Source organism: Physeter macrocephalus, chromosome 9 (genome assembly GCF_002837175.3).
Source record: "Physeter macrocephalus isolate SW-GA chromosome 9, ASM283717v5, whole genome shotgun sequence".
Lineage (NCBI taxonomy): Eukaryota > Metazoa > Chordata > Mammalia > Artiodactyla > Physeteridae > Physeter > Physeter macrocephalus.
In genome coordinates, this window is record NC_041222.1 from 31,147,004 (window position 1) to 31,156,174 (window position 9,171).

Consider the following 9,171-nt stretch of genomic DNA (forward strand, 5'->3'; position numbering starts at 1 on the left):
TGAATCTGTAGATTGCTTTGGGTAGTATAGTCATTTTCACAATGTTGATTCTTCCAATCCAGGAACATGGTATATCTCTCCATCTGTTTGTATCATCTTTAATTTCTTTCATCAGTGTCTTATAGTTTTCTGCATACAGGTCTTTTGTCTCCTTAGATAGGTTTATTCCTAGGTATTTTGAGTGTGGGTGAGATCTGGGAGAATGATGAGGTATTGCTCTCATGGTGGTGTTACTTTATATGGCAAAAGGCCTATTATTCCAATGGGGCAAATCTAATCACATGAGCCTTTTAAAGGCAGAGTTTTCTCTTGCTGGAAGTAGAGGGGAAGTCAGAGAGATGCTAAGCCCGAGAGGGAGTCCATGTGATGTTGTTGCCTTTGAGGATAGATGGGGCCACATGCAAGGACCAGAGAGCAATGAGGAGCTGAGAATGGCTACCGGCCAATAGCCAGGGGACCTCAGACTTACAGCCACACAGAACTAAATTCTGCCAACAACCTAATGAGTTTGGAAGTGGATTCCTTTCCAGAGCCTCAAGATAAGAACCTAGTTGGCTAAGGCTTTGATTTCAGCCTTGTAAGACCCTAAGTGGAGAACCCAGAAGAGCCATGCTGGACTTCTGACCTCCGGAACTGGTAGGTAGTAAGTGGCTGTTGTTTTAAGCTGCTAAGATTGTGGTAATTTGTCATGTAGCAGCAAACTGATACAATTTAAAATCCCTTCCTCCCCAGCTAGGCCTTCAGTGGTGAAGGGGAGCCTCTTGGCTTTCCTGCTCTTCTCTCCAGGCTCACCTTCTTTCTCCCCTGAGGTAGCTTCTGTTTTACTTGGGGTGAGAGGGGTGGATAGCAAGGAGATGTAAGGAGTAGGACAGTTCTTACTTGGCTGGTGGCGTCTTCTCTCTGGGCCCACAGAGGGTCCCAGCTGGCTGTGTTGTGGGCATTTTGCAGGAATTTTGGAGGTTCTTTGCTGGCCCTCTCGTGTAGAGCTTTCTGGGCCTGGACTGATGCTTTTTTATTATTTCGAGTGGCCTTAAGAAATTTCTCTGTGGCTTAGGGACTTCCCTGGTGGTGCAGTGGTTAAGAATCCGTCTGCCAACACAGGGGACATGGGTTCGAGCCCTGGTCTGGGAAGATCCCACATGCCGCAGAGCAACTAAGCCCGTGCGCCACAACTACTGAGCCTGCGCTCTGGAGCCCGCCAGCCACAACTACTGAGCCCGCGTGCCACAACTACTGAAGCCCGCGCACCTAGAGCCTGTGCTCCGCAGCAAGAGAAGCCACCGCAATGAGAAGCCCGCGCACTGCAATGAAGAGTAGCCCCCGCTCGCCACAACTAGAGAAAGCCTGCACGCAGCAACGAAAGCCCAATGCAGCCAAAAATAAATAAATAAATTTATTTAAAAAAAGAAAAAAGAAATTCCTGTGTGCCTTGCTGTCCTAAATGACTCACTTTCGGCCGACATGAAACACATGCTACCCAGCCTCCCACTTGCTGAAATGAACGCCGTGTTGCAGATGCCTCCATGTGGCCGTGCACTTCTTCCTTTGCCCTCAAAACAGTCACCTCCTCCCTCACCCTTCTTTTTGTGGGCTGGAGTCAGGCCCCAGTCCACAGTCCACTTTGTCTTTCTCGGGGATGGATCAAGCACCAATTCTTTTTGTGTCTCGGTGACAGACAGTCCATTTCGAAGCTCTTCGGAATGAACCCTTGCAGATTCCCTCACTAGACATGTGTAGAGAAGGCAGCTTTCCCCACCTCTTCCCCTCAGGGACATGTGGTGTGGTGGGACCAGGCTGTGGCTTTGCATGGTTCTGTGGGGCAGCATTCATATTTCAATCTATGTATTCAGAAGCTTCTGGAACTCCGGAACACATAGAATGCGATCAGAATGGTGCCCCAGGTTGTGCAGTGGGGCTCTGCCTATGGTGGGGATTCACAGTGAGCACAGCCTTCTTCTAAAAGAACCCTTCACCAATCCCCTCTCTCTACTTTTTCCCCCTTTTATTTTGTCAGAGTGGGTGGCTGGAGACACAACTGGTGGAACAGGTTCTCCTGTGATTCCATTGTAAATTCTGCTTACGGGAGGCTGTGTCTCACCCTAGCTTGGGTGTCTTGTCACATGAGCCCCTTACTGCCAAATACTGTATGAAGGGTTACACCTGTCTAGCTGAGCATCCGCATCCGTGGCCAGCACCCTGCAGCACTCACCAAAGAAGGCACTGAGAGGGTGGATTTAAAAAAAATAGCAGCAGGGGCTTCACTGGTGGCGCAGTGGTTGAGAGTCCACCTGCTGATGCAGGGGACACGGGTTCGTGCCCCGGTCCGGGAAGATTCCACATGCCGCGGAGCGGCTGGGCCCGTGAGCCATGGACGCTGGGCCTGCGCGTCCGGAGCCTGTGCTCCGCAGCGGGAGAGGCCGCAGCAGTGAGAGGCCCGTGTACTGCAAAAAAAAAAAAAAAAATAGCATCAGGACTAGATGCCCCAGCCGTGCTACCCTGTCCCTCCACTTGCTGGTCTATAGGTTCTTCCACTAGCTGGGAGCTGGAGTTGCCAAGTGGTCAGAACCTTGCCTCTGGTCACGCATCCCTGGAGGCTTTGCTTTCCTATCGCAGGCCTCAGTTGACTTTGCTACTGGCCACCTGTGCCCGCTGAAAAGTTCTTTTCAGCCTTGAGCTGTTCCTATTCTCTCCGTGTGTGGCTGCATGTGCGTGTGTGTGTGTGTCTGTGTCTGTTTTTTATCTGTGCTTTCCCTCTGTTGAATGCTGGGATCTTGGTGGTGTTTCATTCAGGAAACCCAGTCTGGCTTACGTCCATGATCCCTCTCTCCTGCTTTTGCTCACCCACTGCCTACACTTCCTTCCCCTCGGCATCTGCTTACTCTGTGCCAGGCCTAGGCCCTGGGAGAGGAGCTTGTTGGCAAAATGTGCTGATGGGGAACATGCGTTCAGATGGCAAAGTGGGTTTTTGACACAGCTGGCCGTCTTCAGGTGGGTCACCTGCATTGCCAGAAACACAGGGGCGTCTTGTTCATGAGACTTAAAACAGCCGTTCTGAGTGATTGAGCAAGTGTCAGCTTCACAGGTTTTGGGTAATTGTCTGCTTTAATCAGCCAATGGTTTTCTAGTCTAGAAGATCACACCTGGACAGCTTGCCTGAAGGGCATCTGAACATTTTTCTTTTCCTATCTGAGTCCTAACCTATTACTCTGTGACTCCCAATTAGATGGATAGTAACTGCCATTCTCTTCCCTACTCTTTATCAAAACAGGCCCAGGAACCATGAATTCATAAGATATGCCTGCCAACTTAAGGTCTTAGCAGTCCCAGGATGTTCAAAACATAGTTTAAAATTTCTGACATCAATCCAGTATAATAGAGTAATAGGTGAGAATTGGGTGGTGTGTGTGTGTGTGCGCGCGCGCGCGTATGTGCGCGTGTGCCCTGGACCAGAATTGGGTGGTGTGTGTGTGTGTGTGCGCCCGCGCGTATGTGCGCGTGTGCCCTGGACCAGAATTGGGTGGTGTGTGTGTGTGTGTGCGCGTGCGCATGTGCGCGTGTGCCCTGGACCAGAATTAACCACCTACTATTATGCAAGTCCCACTTTTGTTGCCTTTCTTCCTTTCTTCTTGGGTTGGTGGGTAGGTCATTGCCTTGGTGGAAACCGAAGATCCTCCCAAAGCCTGAACAACCATGATGTCTACTCCAGGGCCTGCCAAATATCTTTGATTTCTTCCAGGAAAATCTGTCATTTAGGTTATGGATATATAAAAATCCTCATATTTAACTTTCTAAAGCTACATAGTAATCAGTCCTCATCGTCTAGCTGTGCTTTCTTTCAGTAAGTATATATTGAGTACTTGCTGTGTCCTCACTATGCTGGAGGCTGTGGAGACACAGAGGGGTCAGAGAGACCATAAGGGTTCAGTCTGGCAAGCGGATGACAAAGTGCATAATGTTTTGGTATGATGGGGTCTCTGAGAGCAAGGCATGTACTCCTAGACAGTAGGAATGGATGGGCACGAAGCATTGCTAAGAGTGATGGGAGGTATGAACAGGCAGTGGAGAAGCCATGCTGGCTTCCTTGATGTTTTGTCCAGACCTTTTCTTTTCATGCCTGTTTTCCTGTCTCTCCTGCCCCTTTTCTCTTGCCTGCCTTTCTTCATGTCTTCTTGGCTTTGGTGCTTCTCTTCCTCCACCTCAGTCACCACCCCCTTCCTTATTGTGCTTCTTGTCTCTAAAGTTCCTGCTTCCAGAAGGGTAAAGGGGAATGGAGACTAAAGGAACATGTCTTTTGTTTTCTTCTTGTGCGATTCCGACTTTGAAAGAAGAGAAGGCAATTTAACATTAGATGTTAGGCTTATTATTATCATTATTATTATTATTATTTTTTAATCATTATTATTAAAGCACTTCCCAAGTTCATTGAGGAGAGTGCTCATGCACTAGGATTAAAGGAAAGAAGGTGCACAGGGCTGGGGACAAGTGGTGGGGTTTACAGCCCGCCTTTTCCTAGGTGCTCCAGCAAAGGATCCTCAAAGAGCGACCCAAGGACAGGACAATTCACATGTTGCGTTTACAGTGGACACGTTTAAGGTTCAGAAGGCAAATGTGAAAATTGCCTCATCTGCTTAAGGCTGTCTCCTTGTTATTGTACCTCTTGCTTTTCAAACTGGCCTGCAAATGAGTCCCGTGTGCTGTCACTTGTCTTCAGCTGGAGTGTGGGAGAGGCAGCGTGTAGTGTGTTGTTGCCTAAAGTAATCTCTGCACTCATTTTGCACCAGACAGAACACCAGGGCTTGCTTCCTTTTGGAGAAACAGGCACACCCTGGCTGTACTTTGTATCACAGGGCACAGGACAAATGGCTTCTAAACTAATGGCCAGTGATGAAACAAGGGACTGGGATCCTTTATTTGATAAATGATTCTTATTGCGAGCACAGTAAAATATTACCACAGCTTCCAAAGTCAGCCTACTCGGCCAGTGAAACACAAGGGTATTAAAAACAGGAAAGCAAACCTAAAACAAAACAACAATATACAAAGCGATAATAATGTTACTGCTGATTGTCCTCCACGTGAAAATCTGAAAGCTTTACACTGCCTTCCTTAAGAGGGACGATGGGTTTGGTAAATTAAATGGGATTGGTATAAACCAGGCTGCTTTACAGTGAATGCTTCAGTAAAGACTATATTCGGAAAAGGCATAAACACTCAGTGCATCATAAGGCAAAGGGCTGTAGGGAATAGTCCAATAGATGGAAAAAAGTCTGCTCAGTGAAAACACTTTACAAGTGAATATATATATTCGCTCTAAAAGAGATATCTTAAAGTCTAACAGAGGTACCATTCAGGTGGCAATAGCATCTCCCCCTGGTCCTAGCAGTGAACCAAAATTGGAGGGAGTGCAATGTGTGGAAAATTATAAGCACTTTATTCCGACATTAACTAGATTTTCTTGTTCTGTAAACACATGCGCATCTGATGGTCCCACCCAGGCTATTCATTCTAGGAGGAGTGCGTGCTCTCTCTCACGTTAACCATTTGGTCGCTCGATGAAACGCATCACCATCGCCCTTTGTACCCATTTAGCACCTCTAAAAGTCACTACATGGATTCAGTGATGAATGATGATTGATTTTTTTCTTGCCAGCTTAATCGTCACACTTGAGTAGGGCTGATGTAGACCCAGCTGTGCTTAATTAGCCCACAGGACTTAGAAAGTATATTTTAAATCCAGGCTTGTATTGGAAGAAGTCTTGACGAGGCAGCCCGCTGAGGTGAACCCAGACATGTGGTAGATGCAGTTTTTCTTCAGGCCCAAGGAGCATGTTTGGGAAATGGATGTTGCCTGAAAAAGACACGTTCTCCCTAGACGTGGGAAAGCTATTGTTTGTTGCCTTCTAGAACATGGGGTAGAGAGGGAAACAGCTCAGTAGGAATTTTTTTCTCTGTGGCATGATCTTGACTAATTACTTAGGACAAATGCTTGCTTCAGTCTGCAAGGTAGGTGTGTTATATCGCATCATTTTCTGTGACATATTTGGTTTTTTGTATTTTTGGCGAATTTAACCTTCTCTAGTGTCTACCTTAAAATGTGAAGCTCTTTATTATTCTTGAAAATGTTCCATGTCTATAAAGATGTCTTTTAGTCAGAATCCAAAATAAAGAACCAGACTTCCTCATTCCCTTCCTTCTTTGCTTGGCCAGTGGAAGGCTTCCTACCTTTCTTCCTTCTTTCTGTTTTCCCTTTCTTCCCTTAGACATATCTTCTTTCCTATAATTAGGAAAGTTATTTCTGAATTCAGCCTATTCCCTGTTCACTTGAGAGGCTTTGTGCTGATGTCTGCTGCATGAGCAGTTGCCCACTAAGTGTAGTCCATATAACCCTAATCTCATATTGTACACACAATAGAAAATCATCCAAGTGTCATCATCACTTCAGGTAGCATCTGGCTTGAGTCAAATCTGGACTAATGACATAGGAAAGCTGTGACTCTTGTCAGTACTTTTCTTAACCTAGAAGGCCCAGAGGAACTTTATGAGGGTTGGATTCTCAAGGAGTCTTCTAGGAATATTTAACAGATATAGATATAGATATTTTGTATATATAATATAATATATATTATATATAGTATAATATATATTATATAATATATATTTTATATATATTATATAATAATTATATATTATATATTATATATAAAATGTATAATATATGTTATATATTATATATAATTTATAATATATTATATAATATATAATATAATAATTATATTATTTATATAATATATAATAATATTTAATATAATATATGTATATATTAAATATATTATATATAATAGATATATTTATTATAGATATAGATATAGATATCTATATTTAACAGATATAGATATAACAGATATAGATAACAATGTAGATATTGTTAGGAATTGTGAAAACGTTCTTATGTGGAAGTCATAAGGAAACAGAGGAAAACCTTGTTGCAAGGCTTGTGCCATACTATTAGGCTGTTGACTCGGGGCAACTTTGATGCAGGTGGAGTAAAGGGAAGACTAGTGAGAGCATGACGAGTGGGAGTAGCAAGTGAGGGGGCTTCCAGCTGAGGCCCAGTATCCTGGAAATTGAGCCTAAGAGAATTGCCTCCGAGGGTGGTGGGAGTGCAGACTGGAACCGCTACAAAGTGCTGATGGAGAGAATTGTCAGTGTGAAAAGCAACATTTTGGTGTTAAAGAACAGTATTGTATTTAAGAAGAATGCTACGTTTTTCAGAACCCTTTGGGCTGCAAGTGATAGAAACTCAGTTAAGACATTTGAAGCAAAAAGGGGAATTTATTGGCTTACATAGTTTAGAAGGAAATAGGTATAGCTTATTGGACTGAAGTTATAGCATAGGACCGGGGCCTCAAGAACTTGAACCAAGCACTTGACTCCCATGTCTTTCTCTGCCTCTTGCCACCATCTCCATCCATCCATCCATCCATCCACTCATCCATCCACCCACTCATCCATCTCTCATCTGTATCTGTGCTTGACTTTGTTCTGCAGATAGAATTCCTCTAAATGGCAGGGTTTAACAAACACAGTGGAAAGAGCTTTGTTGCCTAGTCATGCATATGACAGTCCAAGGGAGGGACACTATCTGGCCTTGTTGGGCCATCTGATCCTCCCTAATGCACTGGAGATGAATGAGGTATTATTTGGCTAGGGTGGGTCGTGTGCCCATATCTGTGGGTGATACTTTAAGGTGAGGAGAGAATGGTTATATTTGTATGAGAAAGATAGAACAGCTTGCTGGGCACACAAAAATAATGGTTACCTCAGTCTGCTAAAAATTCCACTGTAATGTTACCACTAATCAGTCTAGAAAACATACCTTTTTCTGAATAACAGTTTATTCTGTTCAAAACTTTTTCACTTACATATTACCTAAATTTTTGCTCAGAATGGTGCTGAGGGGTCAGTTAAACAGACTTAGTCTCATTTCATTGATGAAAAAAACCCAGGTCTAGACTAAATAGTAGTACGTTCATACAAGGGCATAAAAATAACTGAAATATATATATATATAATATATATATACACACACATATATATGTATGTATATACACACACACACACACGCACACACACATATGGATATTCTTTAGTCAATTATATACAAACTAGAAGATGTAGGTCTAGTTCCAGTTCTGCCACTAACAAGGCTCTTGACATTAGCAAATCTTACTTCACTATTTTGGGTTTCAGAGGGAGTTGGACTAGATCAGTAGTTCCCAAACTTTAACATGCATCAGAATCACCTGGATTATTTGTTAAATGCTCATTGCTGGGCTCCACCCCCAGAGTTTCTGACTCAGTCGGTTTGGGGTGGAGCCAGGGAATTTGCATTTCTAACAAGTTTCCAGATATATTACTTTCCTACTGCTATTCTAACAAATCACCACAAACCTAGTGGCTTAAAACAATGCAAATTTATTATCTTACAGTTCTGGAGGTCAGAAGATTGAAATGCTTCTCACTGGCCTAAAGTCAAGATGTTGGCAGAGCTATGATCCTTCTGGAAGCTCTGGAGAAGAATCCATTCCTTTGCCTTTTCCAGCTTCTAGAGACTCTCTGCATTCCTTGGCATGTGAACCCTTCCTCCATCTTCAAAGCTGACAGTGTAGAGCCTTCAAATCTCTCTCTGACCTCCTCTGCTCCCTCCCTCTTCCACATTAAAGGCCCCTTGTGATTACATTGGGCCCACCTGGATTAGCAAAGGTAATCTCTTTATTTTAAGATCAGCTGATTCGCAAGCTTAATTTCGTCTACAGTTTTTTTGGGTTTTTTTTTGCGGTATGCGGACCTCTCACTGTTGTGGCCTCTCCCGTTGTGGAGCGCAGGCTCCGGACGCGCAGGCTCAGCGGCCATGGCTCACGGGCCCAGCCGCTCCGCGGCATGTGGGATCTTCCTGGACCGGGGCACGAACCCGTGTCGCCTGCATCGGCAGGCGGACTCTCAACCACTGCGCCACCAGGGAGGACCTCGTCTACAGTTTTAATACCCCCTTGCCATGGAACAAAACTATTCAAAGGTTCTGGGAATTAGGACATGGAAATCTTTGGGGGCCATTATTCTGTCTACTGCATCAAGGATTACTCACTGAGAACGGTTGGACTACAGAATTAT